Raw genomic sequence first — 23,859 nt, 5'->3', positions numbered from 1 at the left:
TCCCAGCCAGAATTCAATTCATATAAGTTTTCTGAATGGTAATCATGCAAAAAATGTAATGACTAAATTGAAATCACTTTGCAGACAGAATGTCTGCAAATTTACCCAGAAAAACTGGGTAAATTGATTAAAGAATATATTTACAAGGAATAGTTTAATTATGCTGTGGGTATTACAAAACAGTGTCACCTGCATTCAGCCTGCAGCTTTTTACATCCTTGGTGTTTTCTTTGTCAATATTTTAATGATATTAAAAAAAAAAAAAGAAAAAACACACAAACCTCAATGTCAGTGAAATTATGTATAAACAGAAATATATTTCTTTTTGGCTATAGACTTGATTTTGATATTCATATTTAATGGGTAGTATCGCACTCATCAAATGATAGAATAGTGTTATTTTTTGTGCATGAATGATGAAAGAATTGACCTTAATTTAGTGTGTTTTGAAGCAAGTATTTGTTTTGGCTCTCTCCATACAAATAAGCAGGTCTCTCATAACTGTGCTAGATCACACATGCATTGTTTCAGTACCAAGCAAGTAAAGAGGAAAATGTGGTTATTCAACATTTCCCCAAGACTGGACATTTCAAGAAAGAGAATGAGCAGTTACAGCTTGGAATTATCTGTGGTCTTTTGGTTGATTTTGCTAGGAACTTTTCTGGAAATTGAAGTGTAGAAGCGTTCTTTACTCACCATACAGGTTCTTTTCAGCAGTGATCAAGAACATCTTGGATTTACAATAGCTACAGGAGAAACCTGACATAGAAATTTACTTTTTAATCTGTTCACATAATATATTTTGAAGGCTTATTCCTATTTTGAAGGCTTATTCCTACTTTATAGGAAGATGAATATGACAGTAAAATATTTATTCCTTTGTTTCATTCTCCCATCGTATGTTCAGTGATGTTTCTGATCCGACCTTTTTTAAAGTATCCTAGACTTGGGTATGTTGGCATAAATCAGCTCTATCAAAATCCCTATATTTGATCTGTTGAATTTTTCCACACAGTATCTCAGAATATGTTTTAGTATTGATGTGTTAAATGTTGTATCAGAGACAAAAAATTCTTCCTGCAGAATGCATTTTGACTATGATATACAAGACAAACATTTCTTCTCACTGTCATTTACCTTTAGGTCTTGCCTTTCTACCTAGTTTACTTTTTATGTTATTTTAGATGGTTGTCAAGATTAACAAAGAATATTTTTCTACTTCAGTGTAAGTTGTTGTTGGCTTAGTGGCAATATGGCTGGTGCCCATTTAACCTCTACCCTTCAGAAGTGCTAAAATCCGTGGAGGTCTTCAGTCATTCTCATACTGATCACTGTACATCCAGTGAGGCTGCTAATCTTACCAACATGGCTCATATTTTTACCTCTAAAAATAGAGGATGGCCTTCTTTTCTTTTTCAAGTTATTTGCTGTCTTTCACACCACAGAAAGAAAACACAAAGAAAACTCATTATGTCATTATCTGTAAATGCAATTACTTTTTTTATGTGTGTGTGCAGTGATCATGAGTCACTTTTCCTGATGAAATGCTGTGTGACCACAAGTTAGACTATATACCAAGTCATCAAGTAAACATATACTAATGTCATTACAAGTTAATATCTTGACTCATTAGCCTTTCTAAGAACGTGAATCACTGTGAAAAATCCCATCAACTTAATTAATTCCTCTAATGCTAAAAACACTGGGCCAGGTCTGAAAATCCTACTAATAACATAAGAAACAAGGATGGATTTATTGTGGTTGTGAAAGAAGACAAACTCCTACCTTCTCTCTGTATGACTGCATATAAAGAAATGACACACAGATAGCATTCCTATCCTTAGGGAATAACATAAAATTTTTGTCTATTAAAAAGCTTTGGAGGAGTCTTAGTGCTGAAAATTTTATTTATAGTTCTGACTGGCAAATACCAGTCTTCTCAGTTCTCTCACCTTGAATTGCTTTCAAATGTCAAAAATATCTCTGATTCATCACTCATTGGCGTAACAAAAACTGGAGGTGGAAGACTCATTCCACCGAGCTCATCAAGTGCAAGGACTGTGTCAATTTGATAGATGTGTCTTTGCTCCCCCTTGTGTTGACAGAAACAGTTCAGTTATATTCCACCTGGAAAATCTACTGAGTGAGTGGCATTTCAGCCAGCATTTTTGAGAAACAGAACATAGAGTAAAGAGCAGAAATGAAATGTTTATGTGTGTTACCTACTCTTAGAAATTTGCCAGATGCCCTCAGCATTCCACTTTTCTTGTTGGACCATTTCAATAGGCTGAGTGGAGAGCCTGGGAGCTGTTGAACAGCAGGTGTCTTTGTTACAAGTTTTCAATCAGCCAGACAAGATGTGCTGCAATTGTTAGGTCATCTGATGTTCACTGAGATGAAGATACTCCCCGCCTATTCCAGTCTCCTTGAAATTCTGGCAAACTAGCATGGTCTAAAAGCTAATGGTGAACTTGATTTGTGGTGATCTTACTGCCTTTGCTTATACTCCACTCAACAGCTACCCTGACACTGGTCAGACTTCTGTTAATCTCTTCTGAGCCCTTTTGTGTGCATGTATATTTTTAATATGTATGCACCATTTAAATGATAACTTCCCAAGCTTAAAAACAGGAAAATCATAGTGAAGACATATATCATATATATAGTAAAGACAAAAACTCTTATTTTGAAAAACACTAAAAAGAACCTCAAGTTTCTCTTTTATAGCAAATATAATAATGTAACATTTCTAGCTTAATTTGGAGGGATGCCACCTAATTTATGAGTCACAGAACTTCACTGTAAAATATTAGAATATAAAGAGTCCATGCTAGCAGAGACATGCTATTGAATTTAATTCAGTTGAATTTTGTGTTTTATAATTTAATAAAAATATTTGTGATACAGTGAGATTTTAAACTTCCCCATCCTGAATCTGGTTTAATAATATTATAAGAAAAACTGCCTGATGGATGTACAAATACTGAAAGATTGTGATACCTGTTAAAGCTGTTAAGTAGGTCAGAGAGGAGAAAATGCACTGTTGTTGGAGAGTTCCATCTTAGTTAATGGTGCCCTCCCCTCAGTCCAATCCTTCAGCACGTGTTTTGCTCTAGATTAATAATTAATTTTCTCATGATGCAGGAAACATTGCTCCTGAAAACAGCATGAGGGTCCTCTCAGAGCCACCTGCCTTCAAGAGTAGGTAAAAGTACATCCAATGTCCTCAGCATCGAAGTCTAAATATTGACAATAAGTTCTTAAATGTACTCAGTACCTTTTAGACTTTGATTTACCTGCTAAGAAACAGATGGTCAGTTTTTCCAAATTGGTTGCCTTTAATTGTGCTGGAAGTTCCCCAGGCCACATGGCTGGTTTCCCTCAGGAGAGTATTTTGAATGAGTGGGTCTTTGGTAATGCCAGACCTCTCTTCCATCTTTGGAAAACTGCAATCTCAGGACTTTCAGATAAATAAAATTGAGGTCTCCCTATTTCCTCTTATCCCTATTTATTCATGTTTCTTTTCGCCTCATCTATAAAGTCTTACATATTCTTACACATTCAACTGTCACAATTTTCTTCTTTAAGACTTTTGATGCACAGCTCACGCTCTCTAATGCCCTAATACAGGGTCAAATCATGCTAGAATCATTCCTCAGATTGAGGCTTAGAGCCTTCCTTTGGACTGTTGTGGGATGGCACAGCTTATGACCTCTTGGTCCACAGACCATGGCCACAGCATCAGTGAGTACACTTTCTCACAAATCTGGAGCCAGTAGGGAGAACATGTTCACTGCTTGTCACCAAACAGCCTTCTGCACCAAACTGACATGCGAGATGAAGAGGGTGTGCCAAGCCACATGCTGGAAAAAGAGGGCCACATCTAAACCTGCGCAAAGTGATTTCCACCCAAAGCAAAATATGATAGGGAAAAGGAGAAAAGAGCTATTTGGATTGCCTCCATCAGAGAGCAGTCTATCTCCCCACCTTCAGTTCACAGAAGGAGGCAGACCCAGGAAGCCCTGACAGAATCCTGCCTTAACCAGAATGCTCTACAGCTGTCACCCATGGTGTGGACTTTGGCTTCTGACCTGGTTCACTTCAAGCATCCCAAAGGCCCAGGCTTCATAATGGAAGAATCTGTACTGAGAGATTCTGCAAAAGCAGAGAAGAAAAAGTCAGGGCTCAGTGGGACTCATCTGTACACATCCAAGTATGGTTAGCACAGCTCTTCATTATTTCCAGAACCGGCAGTTAATCAAAAGGAAAATTATGCTAAAGGCATAAGGAGTTATATATGATGTTAAAGAGGGAAGCTGCATTGTTAGGTGAAAGTCTACTACAAAACACCAATCAGTTGACCACCCAGAAATGACACTGAAATATGAGAGACTAAGAAATACAAGAGCCCTCAGTAGCAATTTTGAGTCTAGGGAAGGCTGCAAATGGAAGCTGAAAGACAGCCAACATGTTCATGGTGTGTAAGCAATCCTTCATGCATACAGTCTGCATTAACTGGAGAAAAAGATTATTTATACTAGCTACAGTTCCTTCTCTGAGGAGAATGTAAATACGGCTAACGAGAAAAGTAGAGAGGAGATGGCCAGTGTGGGGAGAGAATTAACTTACTTTGGTTGTCTAGTATAAATAAGACAAATCTGGCCATAAGCAACACTGGGTAGAGGCTGTTGGAATATTATAATCATTGTTTAATCTTTAAAGATTTTCCTGAGTTCTGGGCAATGACATCTTTGAATACAGGTATCTTCGTCATTCCGCCAGTTAAAGGTGCCAACTAGATAGCTTCCAGAATCTGTTTCACTCCAGCCATGCCCTGGGGATGTGTCCCTTCATGGGTTTTCAGATCATAAGTTTTCAATCATAGGTTTTCAAGTTTTTAAGTCCTTGTCATCTTAAAGCATGTTATTTACTGGCATTGGAAACACATGATTTCTTTTAAGTCCTCTCAGAAGGACAGTGGGAAGCAACTGGAGTACTGATCAGTCCATGAAAGGTTTATAAAGAAAATGTTAACAATTTTTCTGGAAGTTGTTTAATACATTTTTGGGCTACTTTGAGTAGCACCAAGTGCTGAAAAACAAGGCCAGACTGTTTCAGAAGGTCTTCTGCAAAGGCAGTACAGGTGGAATGGCTGTCCATCTTATCAAAGCTATCTCTTGCCATAGTGCAGACGTGCTTTGCATCTTGCTTGGAAAATGCAGTGTGACTGGAATGGTCATGGGCACCTAAACAGCTGGAAAACCAGAACAGAAAGAGTGAGTCACTATAATTCTCCCTACCCTTGTCGCACTTCCCTCTTATCCCTGAGTTACAGATGAGCACAAGTGTAACACTGACTGATCTTTAATCGGTCACTGGCTGGTCCTTTATTGGTGGGAAGGACAGTAGGCACCAGGTCTTCCTGGGTTTTAAAATACTGTAGTGAGCACTGCTTGCTGTTTAGACAGCTAAAATTGGAAACATTGATTGGGTCAACACAATGAAAAGAGATTTTCCAATCCCTATGAAGCAGAGATAGTGAAGACTGAGCATCTTTTCTTGATTCCCTCTGATAATTACACTTCTGGCAGAAAGTAGATAGCATGGTGAAGCTGGAAAATGATGAAACAAAATTAAAAAGAACACAAAAAGGGAAGGAAAAATTCTCAAAAAACTGTGGATCAGGTCTTAAATGAACAGTAATAATCTTTCCATTCTGCACTTCCATTTTGCAGTTTGGCTACTTTAATTATTACTGCATTGAAAAAAACAAAGAATGAACTTTACCCTGTTCTCTGAGTATTAGTCTTCATGATTTATTTTGCTGTTCATGCTTATTCTGCTGGGTCAGAAGAGAAGAGAGCTTGCTCTCAGCATATTCCCTGGGCTATGGGCTCAGGTTTCTCTGTCCCAGCAGAAACTGGCTTTATCAAAGACAATGTGCATAAAATAGCAGGCAGTGCCATTGTTTGGTTGTAAGCTTTGCCCTAAAGCTCTTTAGAAAGGTCCTAATCTAAACAACCCCCTAAATACCACCTATCAGCTGTAAATCTTAACTTGCATAGTTGTGCTCCTCTCATCCATGTATTTTGTTCTGTCTTGTACTTCTTTTACGTAGGTAATAATCAAAGGTATAGGATTATTCTCAAGTGTGGCAATGGACATTCAATATATTAAAAAAAAAGTCTTAAAATATTTTTAAATTACTTTTTTAAAGGAAATTAAGTTAGTAGAAAGGACACCCTGCCAAAGTGTATCACTTTATATGTTGGAAGTAACCTAATATCTGTGAGAAAGAAAAAAAGAAAGGCAGAAATCTTTCTCACACTGGTTCAGCCATTTCATATGCTGTCCCACTGACAGTGGTCTCAATTCCATTCTTGGTATGGCAGGAGTTGAGTTGTTCTGAGAGTTTAGTTTGGCCTTTTGCTAAGATATGAGAAAGAAGTAAGAATTTTCAGAAGGAATGAGAATCATTTCAGTGCTCGTGTGGCACTTACAGAAAGAAGTGGAAGTAGAGATACTTGCAGTACAAACAATTGACTTGGAAATTTCTTGAGAGCTGGTTACTATAACACTGTGCACAGCTTTATTTACTAAATCTCTTTTTTGTGGTGGTTGAAACACACTTAGAAAATAATGCTTCTCCCTGCTTTGGAAAATACAGAACATAAGTTTAAGGAGTTTTAGTTTAATCTTATGGTGTCAGAATTATATAACTGGGGTTTTACAAGGATACTTGATTAGAAAACTTCTTTTATACCTAAAAATATCAGTTTCAATGAGATAAACCAGGTAATATGAGTTTGTAATGTTTCTTCCCGTAATGTAATTGCTGTATACTTAATTTCCCTGCAATAAAAATAAGCACTTAAAAGAGAGAGTTAGAGAGTAATTTGCATCTAGGAAGTAGTTGAGCATCTGTAAAGACTGAGCTTTTAGGATCTCTTTTATTTAATCTAAAGCAGAAGGGGACACTTAAGGTGCACTTACAAATTTTATAAAGCTATGGAAAAGAATCATTAAATGTAAACATATTATGATCAGTAAAATATGGCACCTTATATAATACCAACTACTGATTTTTTTTCATTCTTGCATTTAGCCTTGTTATGTGCCACTTAAACTACTATAGCTTATACCTTCTTTATGATCAAAAACTCTGAAAATAACCTGAACAATTAATTATTGATGAAAATCAATTTTGCTAGAAAAGGCATATCATACAAATTGCACCAGGAACTTGGATTCTAAATAACAAAAAAAATTTTTTATCAAAACATCTCTATGGGGAGGGTTTTTTTTAATTCTTAAACAGGTAAGTCTGATTTATGAAAACAAGAAAAATAAACTAGATGCTTCAATCAGAGGGAAGAGGCAAATACAGTCACTAGATGTTCCAGTTAATGAAGTGAAGAACCATCATGAGAATAACATTCATCAGATGGTTTATAACACAAGTTGTGGAACATCACTGGTAAATGTCATTGGTGTCATAACTAGCTTCCACTAAAATCACATTAGGAAGTACTACTATCTATTTTAGAGTACTTATGTGGAGCTATGCATTTAGTAATTTTCAGATGCACAGCTTTTGGCAGAAGTTACTTTTCAGGACCTTGATGAACGGTGCCTGTTAGAAAGAATATCCAGGTGCTTCTTGGAACCTCCATGGTTCCAGAGAATGTGCCTGAAGCCCTGTTTCTCTGAGCACAGCAGGAACAGCAGCAGGCAGCGTTGTCATCACAGTGCCCACAAAGCTTTCTTGGTTCCTGCTGGCACTATGCAGCTCTCTGCTGTCCTCTGGGATCACACACATCACAGGTGCTTTGTAGCTCTTCCTCTGGCATTGATAGATACCACCCATCCATGTGGTCCCAGTGTTCCCATCTTACTCTTGAATACTTTTCTTCTGCTATATTCTGACACTGCGAGTACTTTTAAGGCTCATTCATCTCCATAGAAGAGTTTAATTCCTTCTTTCTCTATTTTTAAGATACTGTATTAAAATCAAGTGGATGTGTATTTCTCAGAAGGTGCAGGTATGTTTCCTGTGTCAGTATTCCAAATACAGACTGGCAGAGGCAGAGGTCTGTATCTTTTCTGGTTTGGGCAATGCTGGAGAGAAGATGGGTTTAATTACTGCTTCCAAGATGTTCAAGGATAAAGCTATATCATTAGTCAAACTAAGGCAGTCTGTCTGGGATTGTAAGAGATAGACATTCTGTAGATCATATTATACCTGATACAGAGGCAAATAGCACAAGCAGAGAGACCCACAGACACTGTACCTGCCCCCTTTGCATAGCTGCTTGCTGTGACTGATGAGAGGGACTTGAATTTCAGCTTGGACCATCAAAGATATGTGCCTGTATTGCTCTGGTTCTTGTCTTTTTTTTTTCAAGGACTGGCTTCTGTACAGAACATTTACAAAGAAACCAGACAAATGTGAATCCTTTGGTGCCTAAACTGAGATCAATTTGTCTTACTAGTGGAAGTCATCAAATGCACCCTCCCATCTCCATTCACTGTGTAGGAAGCTTAGGTATTTCTTTTAGGGGAACTGTCTCACTAACAACCTAAAATTCAGATGCTACAGGCCTATGTTAGGCATGGTGGGCCACATCTCATAAAACAAAAATCAGGACATTTTCGTCTGATGTTTTTAGGGAACAATATCTGTTTGGGCTCACATAATGGGCATTCCAGAAAAACACCTTACTACAGTGTGGGAAAGCCTTTTGCATAACTACTGAACTGTGTTGTTTGATAGTGACTCTAAAAATACTCTAATTCCATTTCCTATTGTGCAGATTACTGTGGGCTGAAACTTGCAGACTAGCAGTTTGATGTGATTGTAGTGGAAAAAATCTAGTGAAATCAAAGTGAGGGTCATCCTAAAACACAAGTTAAATAAAGCTGTGTCCTTATGGCCAATTTTCCCTGCCACTGGGTTCCAAAAAGTGTATTAAAACACTTTGCGTTTATTTGTAGCAATTTTAACCTTCAATCCCATTCCTGAAATGTGGGTCTCCAGGAATATTAGGCCAGCCTGGCCACTCCATGGGCTGCTGTGTTGATGTAAAACATAGCAAAGATTCAGGGCCCAAGGTGAAATTTACCCAGTCAGGGTTTGTTCTGCTGAAAGTCAGGTGAACAGATATCAGCTGTCAGTGACTCTCAGGGGTGGGATGTGGGTTGTTTGCAAGCCACAGTTCTCAGCAGCAAAGAGGATTACAGACAGCACATTTTTCTGCCTGTGAAACTGGGTACTGCAGCAAGCAGAATTTCTTTAGTCACTTGTTACTTCAAAGTACTTTCTAGATAGATGTATGCAAACTTGATTTTTCCAAGACCATAAGAAACATTATGAACAATTGTAAATAATTTACTGTTAAAAAGATGAACTGATGGAAGTGGGTTTTCTCACAGTAGAACATCTTTTAGATGGCTTGGACCCAAATTTGAAATGGTTTGTCAGAGAGCTTCACTTCAGTTGTTTAAAAAGTGACAAGGGCAAATAGATAAAGCCCTGTTTTCTCTAAGTATTGGGTAACACAGGAAGAGAAAATAGAGGTAAACAAAATATTTCCTAAATTTCTTTAATTAAATCAACCAATCTCTTGAGGTACTTAGGTAAAAAATATAGTTGTGTAATCAAATTATTGCAGATTTTCCAAGGTTTTCTAAACAACTTCTGAAGCACGTGGTATCAACTGTTTTCAGGAAGACGCTGAACTGGGTTGTACTTTGCTCTGACCTAATCTGATCTGATACCTTGATTTTCTTATTCAATGGAAAGGGTAAAGGAACTCAAAGAACAAAACAATAATTTTCGACAATTAGTTTTGCAATATAGTTAATTACAAAATAGAAATATTATGTAAATCAATACAGAAAATGATTTAGATGTCAGCTTAAAGAAAGAAAACCACTATGAGCACTCTCAAAAAACTGCATAAAGACTTTATTTCAAATTTCCTGAAACGTTCTATTCCAAAAACCTAATTAGATCATCCATAAGGTATGACTGGGAAAACCTTGTATGAGAATATTCAGGTTTCTTTGAGAAAAAAATAAACAGGTGATTGTATAATTTAACAGTAAAAAGAAAAATATTGATTACAAATGATTACTCTTTATCCAGGTTTATAATTCTGATGTTTGAGGCTTACCATGTAAAATTAGGTAAATATGACTTCACATTTCTGTATGAAAAGTCTGAAAGGAGCTACATTAAGTGTACTTGTGCTGTAAAAATGCAACTTAAAATTCAACTGAAATTGAAGGTATTGAATTGCAAATTAGCTAATTTATTAATGACTAAAGCTTGAAAACATTTCATCAAGCTGAAATTGAGTCTTAAATCCTTATTTTTGCCTCACATTCCAACAAAAAAAAAAAACCCTTGGCGGGAAAAAAAGCCCTGTAAAAGCATCAAAATGTATTTTTTGGAATTCCTTTAAACTTTGGTAAAAGTAAACTCTTTGAACTGTTTCTAATTTTAAAAATAATAATTTGTTGTCTGAAATAATACTTGAAAATTAGGAAGGTGTGCTGTGGGTTTTTTTCCTGTACAGATCCTACAATGTCTGAGCAAAAAATCATTGAAATCTGTATTATTTCTCCTTGATTGTAAGGGAGTCCCTCAGATCCTAAACAGGCATAATAGAACAGTTTGATCTCTCTCTAAATACAACAGTAAGTGGAATTCTATTAAGATCTTCAGGTTTTATGGTCCATTTGAAAACTTATGAAATTACCTTGTAGGTACATTAGTATGCTCTAGGCAACTTTTCAAACACTTTTTTTTAGGTACTTAAATATTATCAGTTCTGAAAAAACTTAATTAGTTGTGATTTGAGTGGTTGGGGGGGATCTAATTGGTTAGAAAATGCAAGACAGTTACATTTAACTCAGTAGGACTGCAATAATCTTGGTAGTATACCTATCTCCTCTTGGGATTGGAGGTCAGATTTCATGAATGATAAGTGGTAGATAGAGCATTTTTAGGTCAGCATGTACTGACATTTTCTTTCACAGAATCAAACTAGAATGTAAAATGTAAAACACTTGAAGGCAAAGAGATTTCAGACAGCCAACCTTGGTGTCTGGCAGGTAGCAGCTACATTCTCCAGGGTCTGAGTTTTTCTTAAGCCTCTGAAAGGACTCAGCGCCTGTGAAGTGGTTCACACTGCATTTGAAACATGTAGAATATGTCCAAGTCATCATATATATGGTGTAGCTGATCCTAACTGCTTTTATGTGAAAATGCAGTGGTTCAATACCTGTCAAGGGAAAAAGAAACCTCAGCTGGGGGCCTTTCCCAGCACAGATGATGACTTGCTCAGATACTTCTGCTTCTAAGGAGAGCTGTGTTTGAAATGATGCTGCTTACTACTGAATTTCATTAAAAACAAGTGGTTGGGACCATTTTGTTTTTACTTGGATCTTGATTTCTGATTTTCAGCTGATCCATCTTCCAAATTATAAAGCCAAAATTATTATTTAGTCTGGTAATTCAGGTACTTTCTGGGAAAGCTGTCTTAATAGAATGCAGAAATGCAACATGGTTACTTTTTCTTGATCTCTTGTACATTTTTCCCTGGAATTACTGCACATGTTCCTGTTATTACCCAAACCATCTAGTTATGAAACAGGAGCTTTCTTAAGAATTATTTCCAATGAAACCACAAAATGCTCCATAGTACTGTGATCTTCATTCCCACTGATTTTTTTTTTGTTTGATGTATTACATTGACTTTAACAAAAGTGATTGTTCATTGGTGCATTCCTATGTCACAAACCTTTTATGTTTAGTAAGCACCTTATTCCTATGTTTATAGCATGTTAATCTTTCTTCTCTTTGGATGTGGGCACTGTCAGTCCAAAATAAAATTTGCAGGACTCTATACTTTCATTTAGATCTTAAATTGGATTTTAACAATTTGAGTAATAGTAAGATATTCCCACCTTCACATGGAAAAGGTGGGAAAAAAGTGTTTGCCTTCTGATGCTATGGAAGTAAAGAAAAAAATAATTTGCAATTTTGGTGAAGTTTGTGAAAAGATACAGAATAATGAGTCTACAGCTCTATGTCAACTTTTGAATGCCAAGAAGAGTTCTACTGACCATCCACTTACCTATGTAATATTATTCATATACCTATGAATTTTGACTGTAAGGGACCTTTCCCTGGGGACTAATTGCTGCCAAACCAAAAGGGCATGCTAATAACCAAGAAGTATTAAATCTTAAAAAGTCCCTAAGGCCTTAAAGATGAGATACATCTTACACTCATCAAACTAAATCTCACTATCAAGCAGGTAATTTGATGGAAAAGAACAATCATCCTGTAGTAGTGCTTGTACTAGAGTGGTTCCTTAGTCTTTGGAAGAGTAAAGGATTTTCTGTTGCCTTGGTTTGTTTTCTTTTCCTTTTAAATAAATTTAAATAAATTTATTCCTTAAAGGCCAGTAAGGACAGGGTAGAGACACAGTGATGTACATCCACAAAAAGAAACTCAAAGACAGGGAAGAGATTTGGAATCTTTTTGCTTGCTCATACCTTTCTATACCTTTTTGCTCCCTTCCCAACAGCTCACGTCAGGAGGAAGCATGTCTGGCATAGCCTTTAAAGATACCCAGACAAGCAGGGTTAGTTCTGGTACTGCCCACAAGCTCCGTTCTATGAGGGTTCAACTTTCAGAGGGAATTCCTCTTTCTGAGCACTTCTCATCAGAGCCAGAAGACTGCTAACAACTGCTGTATTGCACAGCAGCACCCAAGTTGCCTTAGCCCAGGCCTGTGAACTTGTACACTGCTTATGTGCAATCAGACTGTGTTATAAATGCACAATAAATAGGGGAGAGCCGTGTGTTGGAAGTTTAGGCTGCATGTCATGGCAGGCACAAGGTGAAAAAGAACAGGCAGGAGGTAAAAAAGGCATTAGGATGATCTGCTTAGTACTAGAACAGAGGAAAGCAGTGTGGTGAAAAACAAACTCCCATGTTCATAATTTATATTCATGATATATGTTCAATATTAGAATCTATTTTCATGGGAAAGATGAGTGCCATTTACCTGCCCACGTGCAATGACAGGGCCATTTACAGGTGCTGACCAGTCACCCCAATGAATAGAAGGTTTCATTATTTCTTAGTTACTAGATAATGTGCTGAACAGCACCCCATGAAATTAACCTTTAAGATGACAGTAAAAGGAAATGAGTCATTCCAGGCAATGCTCATCATGGTGTGAGCTCTACGCTTGCTAAATGAGTTCTGTCATAGTGTGGGTGAAGTGGAATCAATCCATATAATTCATACATTTGCTGCTCATGCAGACAGCTTTGGAACTGCTAAGTAGAAATAAGCATTGACTTACGTCTAACTAAAGCGAAATTATGTATTACTTTAACTGATTATACTTTTCAAATGGGTCTGAAGTAACTCAATAGAACGAACTGAGAGTTCCTGAGATGTGTGTGAAAGAAAGGATAAAAGGAATCAAAATTCTAGGAAAGTACTTTCATGACTGGTGTTAGTGGGGAAGTAGAAACAGTTTTAGTCTTAGACAGTACTAAAGAAAGAAAAGATAAATCTTTCATCATCTTATTCACAGACCACTGTAGTATTCTTAGAAAGATCAGCCTATCTCAGTGATAGTAATACCTCTGCAATTCACACAGTAGAAGCTGACTGGTTAGTTGCAAGGCAGGAGCTTTCTTCTGATTAAATAGCTGTAGAGTGCATGAGACAAGAAAAACACTTCCCCCCGTTTTGGAAGAAGTGAAGATCCAAAGAAGGAACTGAAAATACCTTCAAGCATGACAGTGATCCTTGTTGAGTATGATGCACACAGGCTGGTAGATATGATAAAAACAGCTTTACAGCAGATGAGCATGAAGCACACACATCTGTATCTGGATGAATACCCTTCAGTGGTGCACATGGATGGGCTGCAATGCCACCTCAGAGGTTCTGTCTCTGAATGGGGACTAGCTGGGAGAGCACCTGACAGCAACAGCAGATAAATGCTGCTCTGTTGCCTACAGTTTCCATAGATATGGAAAAATTTGGTGCCACCTAATGGACAACCCCCAGCTCCTGAACTTTGAATGTGTTTTGCAGGAATGCTTTTGTAAGGCATCTAAAAAGGCATCTACCTGTATTTACTAATGCTTCACACGAAGTATTTCTCATTCAGTATCCTTAATCACATATCGTTGGATGTAATATGCATTGTTTAAAGGTGAAGGCTTAATAAGCCCCATGGGTAATACAAAGATTTCTGTATTTGCTGGCTTTAAATTTATGAACTGGGGTCATCTCACAGCTTCCTCAATTGCAGCAATATAGCACCACATAAAACTAAATTATTGCACCTAAGTGTTCTGATCTGTTTACGGGTGAAATTTAACTATCTATTCTGTCAAAGTCACATAAATTATTCTAGATCATACTTAAGCAAGTTTACTGCTACAGCTGCATGGACATAGCTATCTCTTTCAGTAGAAATCATGACTATGTCAACAAAATATTTAGCCCAAGGGGTTTATATCAGTAAGTGTACACTTGCAGAGTATGTTAGCAAAAAGGAGTTGGACTATGCCACCATTATTACAATGACTGTCATAAAGAGCAAGACTGCTCATTATTATTCCTGTGATGCCTCTTCCTGGTCTTAAAATCAACAGTCAAACATGGTTAAAAGGGAAAAAGGGATTTTACCTTGGTATTTATTTTAAGGATACTTAGGTGCATTACATCCAGGTCGAATACACGTCCATGCACACCGCAGTGCACACCCTCAAAAGATCTGGTATAACATTATAGGTCTTACTAATTAGCATATCTAACAAAAATTCCCCAATGAGAGGCTTGAATGAGCCCCTCTCCCCAAGGAACCTCTCCCTGGATGGTTCTTTCTTGGTTTACAGAATGTGTTCTGGAGAGGACCTTGGGGTCTGGGGCACACTGATCCCTAGCTACAAAGCTTCTAAGATGTTTGGTCTCCTTGCTGAATGAACAAGTCCAAGAATGTAGGCAAAAGCACTAAGAATACAGAAGTTGTAAAAAGGTATAACAGGGGTATAAAAGAAAAAGCAAAAAATCTTCATGGCGTCACCTGAAAAAGCTGTTAGTGGTCACTTGATTGCATGTCATGTACTTCAGGAAGCAAAACAGGCAAGAAAACATAAGAGTATCTCTGTTTGATCAGATGAACGACCAGATACCATAAATTAAACGTATCTACCTGTGATATCTGTATAGATGTATGCATGTATGTGTATATATGTTTATATATGTTGCAAGATGCAATATCTCCTCTTGCTTGTTTGAGCCTGCCCTCCCAGTAGCATCATCTCTAGCCAGAATGTGAGCATCAGTATTGGAATTGCAATTTGAACATTATGTTCCATTCTCAGCTGTCACTGAATTCAGTGGTACAAGTAAAATCATGGTCAGTTTGATGAATTTCAGTTCGTAAAGGTACATGCTTTGAAGAGATGCATCTCTGAAAGAAATCCATTTTCCATCTGCAGTTTACATTTATAGATTGTCAGGATGCATTATGGGTTTGGTTATTTTCATTAACCTGTGAATAGAGATACAGTAGGATTAGGAGTGTTCCTGAAGGCTTTCAAACAAAGGACAAAGAAGGAAAAAAAAAATTGGAAATTGTATTTCTATTGCTTTCATTCACTGGAATGAACTGGAGAAAAGGGATTGGACTTTTTATTGTTTTCTTTAAAATTTATTGTGTATGTTTTGAGGTCAGCTTGGATGGGGCTTTGAGCAACCTGGACCAGTGGAAGGTGTCCCTGCTCACGGCAGGGAGGTGGGAACTAGGTTATCTTTAAGGTCCCTTCCAACCCAAATCATTCTATGATATTATGATTCAATGATTCAATACAGTATTTATTATCATATATTAAAAAAAAAAATCCAATCAGGTGAATCCGTTCCTTACTTTTAGAGAAAATAATTATTAGTTTTGGTGAAGATAAAGAAATGCCTTTGAAATGGGATGAGTTCATAGGCAATTTAGCAATTCCTTGGATACTTTTCACCAAAGGAGAATTGTTCAAAGACTTTCTTCTCTAAAGGATATTATATCATTTGTGATTCACTCTTTTATTGTATTCAGTATGTTTGGGGGATTTGCAGTTTCAGTTGGCATTTTTTATTTCTCACATATATTTTTTCCTTATTTTTACCTATTGTTGCATAACTCATTCAGAATGTTTCACATATGCAGTTGCTCAGCTTTGAGTGGAGGTCCTTTTACTTAAATTTTCTGTGGAATAAAGAAAATACGTATTTTTTATTCTGTTAAATAAAACAGCTATTTATCAGCTATTTTTCCTCCTTTTGCCTGGGAAAGAATATTTAGTTGTTTGATGTAAAAAAAGCAGAGGTGATTGTTTTACTCTCTTATATTGTTTGACACTAATAATTTTAATATTTGACACCTAGGAAAAAGACTCATACATGTTCAATAGCTTTGGTGAAATGAAAGAAGTCTTAAAAGATTAAGCAGTGAAGTGATCAAACTCCTTTGTCCTTGTTGGCCCGTAATATACATTCGATCTTGAGTCTAGAGATGAAATGTCAGTTTAACATTTATATTTGGCAGTTTAAAAAATAATGCTTGATAGCTCACTTGGGCATATTTTTGAGGGAGAATAAGCTGTTGCAATACCAGGTGAAGTTAAGGTGAGGATGCAGTGCTGAGAATTTGGTAACAGTTCGGTGTTTAAATATGATTTTGATGTGTAACTAAAACACCCAAGTTTGAAGAAATAGGGGCAGAGTTTGTCTTAGGGCCAGTGTGTAGTTGCCAAGTGGAGACTGTGGAAGCATCAGAGTAGACAGGCTTATTGCTGTAGTTGTTACGGGACAGGGGGTTGCCTGTATGGGCAGCAGCTTCTGGTTGCTGTGCAGCAAGAAGAACAGTGGGTCGACTACCTGCACCACATCACTGTCACAGAGCACTCAGGCAGGGGACATATCCTTCCAGCACCTTTCCTACCTGCACCTGCCACAGTTCCATCAAACCCAACTCTCATCTTTTGATCCATCTCAAAACCATAAACCATGTCTTGTAGGCTGTCTTATTCTTTATGAGTTTCGAGGTACTCTGTTGCTTCAGCAGAAAAGCTCCTATGTGCCTTCAGGAGGCTTGAAAGGGAGACCTGAACTGCCAGCCCTGTCCCTCTTTTTCTGGCCATCATCTGCAAGCAGGGCCTTGCAGGGCCTTCTTGTGGTTGCTGTCATGCTTGGAGTAACAGCAAGTTCTTCCATGAGGAAACTGCTTTCCCTGGAGGGGCACAAATTGTATTTCTACAACTATAGCTATCAGTAAAGGAATGTAGTATCATAAGTTTGATTTGCTTGTCTTCCTGATGCTAACACAGTGAATTCAGAACATTAATTGTGATCGTAGGAAACACAAATATACAGGGACTGGCTGGGAAGAGATCATTTGTTTTAGTGTAGATAATGAGAAGAAATAGCAGCTGCTGCTACTCAGTATGCCTGTGAGTATTCATAGCAGTTGATTAGGTGTGTAGCTGCCAGATAATCACCATCCAATCTTGCATGTACAGAATAGTAATTGTGCATTCAAATTTCTTTTAAAAAACCCTACAGAGAATAACAAAACTATGGGTGTAATCCTGCATCATTTATTTGCAATGCTATTTCGTCATGCACGAATTCTACATTTATTACAATGGACTTATTTGTAAGAATAATGCTACTTCTTTGATCAAGTACTGCAGATCAAATTTGTATACAGAGATGTTAATAAAAAAACTCAGCTGACAGTAAGAAGTATGTTGAAGATGTGTAAACATCAGCAGAATTTTATTCTAAGGTAGTGAGAATATTAATTATTTTAAAATAATTTAATTTGAAATGAAATTTAAGTATTTTATATTATTATTTTTAAGACTATTTTAGTTGCATATCCTGGACCATTCTCACTGGGATGTATGGCCATTCTCACAGTCGTTGCAGGGGCTCACTTTCCTTTCTCTGATTCGTGTTGCAGTTCTATAAGTGTGGTTTTACCCTGGTAGGCAGCTACGCCTCACTCAGCCTCTCTCTCACTCCCCTGCAGTGAGGTGGGAAGAGACCACTCTATCACTTCAAAACCAGTATAGCCAGTTGAACTGCAGGTTTAAATACGACCATGCACAACTGTTCAGCCCTAGATTGGTTAGATCTCTCTGATTCTACTCATAAAATCTACTCGCAAACCAAATTTAACCAGATCAGATTTTTTTGATTCTTAGTTCCTGACTCAGGTTGTGTCAAGACAGTGCTTGAGCTTTCAGGAAAGGCTACTTTGGTATCTCCAATCTTGGCTGAGTTGAGCAGCCTTAGCACCATGAGGGAAGATTTTTTTGCTCTGAACCCAGCACTGAAATTTGACTATCATTTATGTCGCTAATCAGATGTTCCTAAAAATGGGGTTTGTGCCTACTTTTATCACTAAACTTGGAAGAACAAGTAATTATTGGAAACTGAAATCCTGCAGTTTTTCAACTTTCTGTTAAAATGACAGTTCTAACAGGTAACTATGAGTGCCTCTCATTCTTCTAGCACATATGGAACCTGTACCTCTTAAAGTTGAAAAATCCTATCATTTATCACTAAGTTCTGTTATGAATGAATTATAGGGATACAAAAGTTGGGGTTAATACCCAACACTTAATATTTCACAAGTACTATCTCCTACAACTCTATTGTTAGTAAGAGTTCTGATGCACTTAGCTTCACTAATAGCATTTATCACTTGGACATCCCAAAGTTAATATACAATAACATTATCTTTCCACTGTCCCTTTTTAACACATAAACTGAGGCACAGAGACTAATTGGTGTGCTTTTGCTGCTCACCTGGCTGGTTGCAGCAGAAGCAGAACTAACAGCTCAGTCTCTGATGGTGCCCCATTAATCACCTTCAGCTGAGATTCGCTATCTTTCAGTTCCTTCCTCTCATTGATAAGGTACAGCTGCCTGTTTGCTGAATTGAGAGAAAAAAAGTCCCTTTCAGTTTCTAGGACAGATTTATCACTTTAGATGACAAAGGAGGGAATCAATACACATATTTTTAAGTGTCTGAAAAGTAAGTATCTTACCTCAACCTGTATTATGGGCTCTTTTTCTAACCATAAGTGAGGGAAGGCTACCTGAGGAACATGATTCATCTCATTCCAAATAGGTGTCAGTTGAGATGAGCCATCCTAAGAGGAACCTGCCTCTCTTCATTCATTAACTACTCAAAATTCCTAGACAACTACTGAGGCAAGACTCTTACTGTTTTACAGCCAAAGATTGGTACATTGACTCTAAGCCCAAAAGAAAGCAAAACCAAAGCAGCTGTATGCATGTGTGCATGACAGTTCCTCCCTGCAGACATACATACTGCTTTCCATGCTCTTTTCTTTATTGTTCTAAATCTGTTCAAAATTAGATGAAACAGAAAAAAAAAAAAATTTTATGCATTTTCACTTGTGGTTGAGATTATCGTCTGTTGAAACCAGCCAATAATCAAACAAGTTTTTTCCACATACTTTCTACAGCTATGGACACATATGTATCAGGAATTTGTACAAGCATCCAGTTAGCTTCTACAAGAGAAGCATAAAAAATGTTCATTGAAATAAAGTCATTCAAATGACTGAAGAATTTAGGTCAACTTGAATTAGAACACAAACATGTTGATTCCAAGACATTATCATGGATTTACCTTACGTTATATTATGAAGAGCATAATTAAAAAAAAAAAAAAACCAAAAACTTTTCTTAGAAGGAGAATTATATGTATTATATGAAAAATAGGTACATACAGGAGATGAGAACCGGGTAGCACTGGCCCGAAATTTGTATTCACTTTCCTTAGTTTTCAGGTTAGATGACTCTCACAAATGAGATAATAGTGAGTAAATTCTACTTTATATTTGAGTACTTACATAGTGTCAGAACTGTAAAAGTTACTCCCAGGGTACAGAGGATGATTATCGACAGAGTGACTCCTATTAGAACACATCAAGTAAGGATCTCAGTCTATTCCAAGTGACAGACTGGCATTTTAAGGTCTTCAGCCATTCTCATTAAAACTTGACTTTTTGCTTGAACAGTGGTGTTTGCTTACTGTGAGTCACAAAAACTTTCTGTTCTTGTTTCTATATGACCTTAAGTAGCATTGCCATGTGATGCATAGCTATGGCCTTTGCTCATTCCTAGCACGCTTTCAGTATTTAAGTTATCCTAATAATTCCATTCTTTTCTGAATTGGCTGCTGTAGTCCCTTAGTGGTGACATTGCTGGAGACCAGCCAGGATTTCATCAAGCAAGGGTTTGACCCCCAGATCTGTGTGAGGAGAGCCTTTTCAAGAAGCCCCAAGAGAGTCAGCATGTTGGGGGTAAAAGAGCAACTTTTCTTTGGCATTAGTTCTTTCTCTGTTGTACTTTCCAAATATACCCATTCTCTCCCAAGCACCAGGATGTGTATATGCAAGTGGAATGTCCAGAGAGCAAGGAATGCCAACCCATGAGTCTACTTCTCACCCTCTGGCTTTGTAAGTTGATGACTGTGTGATGGTCTTAGAGATGTGCTTTTTGCACACTTTCAGAAGCTGATAGTTATCTTTTGTTTCTCTACCTCATCCCTGTGAGTCACTGGAAAATGTTTCTGGGTTACTCTCTGTCCTTTTTTCCTTATCTCAGGGGTCTGTCCTGTTCTTTATCTTCCTGCCAGTCTTTTTATGGTTTCAGGCTACACTTTGATTTAATCAGGGTTTTGCTAAAATATGGTTCTGCCTTGTCTTTCTTAAGCTACCTTTCCTTACTGAGCAAATGTCCTGAGAAACCACATTTTAATGAGTTAGGATCTTGATGACATGCTAACCTATGTGCCATGAATCACTCTTTTCTTCCAGCACAGTTCTTCTGGGAGTCCTACATACATAAATTTCCACTCATATCTCATTCATAGAATCATAGAATATAATCGTAGAATATGCTGAGCTGGAAGGGACCCAGAAGGATCATTGAGCCCAGTGCTTGCCCCTGTACAGGGCAGTCCAAAGAATCACATGTGCCTGAGAGCCTTGTCCAGGTGCTCCTGGAAATCTTGGTGCTGTGACCACTTCCACGAAGACCCTGTTCCTTTTCCTAATATCCAACCTAACCACCCCTGATAGAGCTTCATGCCATTCCCTCGAGTCCTATCACTGGTCACCAGAGAGAAGATATCAGTACGTGCCCCTCTACTTCCCTTGTGAGGAAGTGATAGACCATGATAATTGCTCCTCTCAGTCACCTCTTCTGTAGGCAGAACAAAACAAGTACCCTCAGACTCCCAAGACTATTGAAAAATCTTTGAGAGAGGTGTTGTGATGACAAATGAACAGTCTTTATATAGACTTTGTTTGACATGTTAGCTGTCATAATTCATATTCGTAGGCAGAACAGAAGCTAACTAATAAAGAGATAGTGACTCTTCAGACATACACTGTAACTTTCACATGAACTGTTTGTTTGCACCTCATGTCTTGTGATTCTTGCCCCTGCAAAGGAAAATTTCAAACCCAAATATCACTCCATTTACAGATGTAATTGTAAGAGAAGTTAGACTAACAGAACTGCATTTGTATAAAGAAGAATAAGTTATTCCTTAAAAAGGGAAATTGAAAAAAACCTCACTGAATTCTGAATACACAAATATAAATATAGAATGCAGGCAGGGATATAGTAGTCTAAATTCATATCTGGCATTAAACTCTCATGAAAATAATGGTTGTAGTTATTTACCATTAGTGAAGGAGACAGCAAAGAGAAATTCCTGCAGCTTCTTTGTTCACTGAGCTGGATTCACTTTAGGTGAATCTTAAGGTCACTTGGAATTAACAGACTTTTTTCATTCTACCATATACTATTGCATGATTTTTTAAAAAAATATGAATAGTAAACTGCATTTAAAAGTAGAGGGGTTTTTGTGAACACAGCCTAATAATGAAATGTTTAAGACTTTCAGCTCAATTACAGCATTTTACAGGAAGCTCATTTCACTGGCAAGATTATTATAATCTCTTATATGATGTTACTGAAAACAAAGTAAATACACTTTGCTCTATAGCTTCAGTGAACACTATGCTGCAAAAAACCGTTTCTTTTTCTCAAACACTGAATAATTACAATGCACTGCAACATTTTGTTCAGCATAGTATAACTGATCATCTGTCTGCAACCCTGATGTAAACTAATCTTTGAGGATATAGTAATGGTGAAAGCACTATAAACTTGCCATTTATATCATATGTATTTTCATAAACAGTAACTGTAAACTTAATTTAATTTGCCAAGAACTTCAATTAGGTCACACAAATGCAAGCAGATCATCACTTGTTGCTCTAGCATAGTTCAGACTGAAGGGTAATCTATAGAATCATGTGCCAACATATATAAATCTGAAGGCAGTGGTGGGCTGCCAAGAGAATGCCAAGTACACCTCAAATACAAGATTGATTTGCTCTGGCTGTACTTTTATAAATGCCATTTTATAGTAGTGTAGCAGCCATGAGGCATAGGAGGGTACATTATATCATTTCCACTCAATGAACAATATATCCATTTTTAAGAATCATGTATGTTGTCTATATAGTAATTATTGCAATAAGTGGAAAATATTCAGCCTGAGTGTGAATGATGAATAGGAGAGGAAGTTAAGGTGTCTACAAAAAATAATGAGTTTTGGTGTGATTCATGCCTGGCAGTTTGGGGAAATATATTAAATCATTGACTTTCATCAACCTATTTTGAACAATCAAAAAGGTTTAGAAATAAAAGAAAAATAACTGGATAGCATAGATGATAAAGTAATTTAGTGCTGAATGTCATACTGCAAGTTTATATTGTTTCTCCTTGTTCTGAGTGCACATTTAACTTTTATAGCACTTTCTGGGATTTCAAAGTAATGTTGCTGAATTTTAATTCTTATATGATATAGAAAGATACTAATATTCACATTTTACTGATTGAAGTTGTTAGTCTAGAGACCAATTTCATTTTCCTCTGTGAGCATTAGATCAGTGAAAAATACAATTAAAACTGACATGTTTATTATGCATAAGAATAAAAAATACAAACCATGAAGAAGCAGAAGAACCTCAGCTATCTGTGGGTATAACTGTGGTGAAACCAAAATCGGAGGCTCTACTCCAAGATTGCAATATTTAGATATTTTTAAATTCCAGTAGGACAGCAATTCTGAGACTCTAAAAAAAATGGAAAAAGAATAGGTTTTATACACAAGTATAGTTGGAAATAATTACAAACTCTTAGTGACACAGAAAATAACAGTTTTTCCACTTAGGTGCCTTGGGTATACTGAATAAGGGAGGCTGCAGTATAATAGTGTATTCAAAGTGACTGAGATTAACTTTATGGTTAACATTATGTTACAAAGGGGAATAAAATTCGAGATGTTCAGTGGTTTGGTTTAGTATTTCTGTATTTGAATCAACTGTGTCAAGACTCATATTTAGAAAAATCAAATCCTTGGATGATTTTCAGTTTCCTTTCAGTTTCAACTTTAATCATGCAGCTAGCTTATGTCTGAAAGATGAGTCTGAAGAGGAGTGAAAATATCAGAAATCATGTAAGATGGGTGAAAACTGAGATAAATATTGTGCCTTCTAGTTGACAGCAACTCTAATGCAAAGACCTATTCTATCTGCATATTTAATAATTTGTTTTGTGCTGTTTTGTCAATAGGAATGTTACATATACAACCACATTCAGTTAAACAGTACAGCTTTATCACCCGGGTGATGGAGTGAAGG

At 37.0% G+C, this 23,859-nt stretch overlaps 1 protein-coding gene across 1 annotated transcript in view; it reads left to right on the top strand.

Moving 5' to 3' along the window:
* PCLO (piccolo presynaptic cytomatrix protein) overlaps nt 1–23,859 on the top strand; it is a gene marked incomplete at both ends in the record, with an annotated part of 318,636 nt that overhangs the window by 210,816 nt on the left and 83,961 nt on the right. The gene's annotated exons all lie outside the window — the stretch shown is intronic.

This window comes from Coloeus monedula (genome assembly GCF_965178545.1).
Source record: "Coloeus monedula genome assembly, chromosome: 4".
Lineage (NCBI taxonomy): Eukaryota > Metazoa > Chordata > Aves > Passeriformes > Corvidae > Coloeus > Coloeus monedula.
This window is presented reverse-complemented; position numbering and strand designations above follow the sequence as displayed.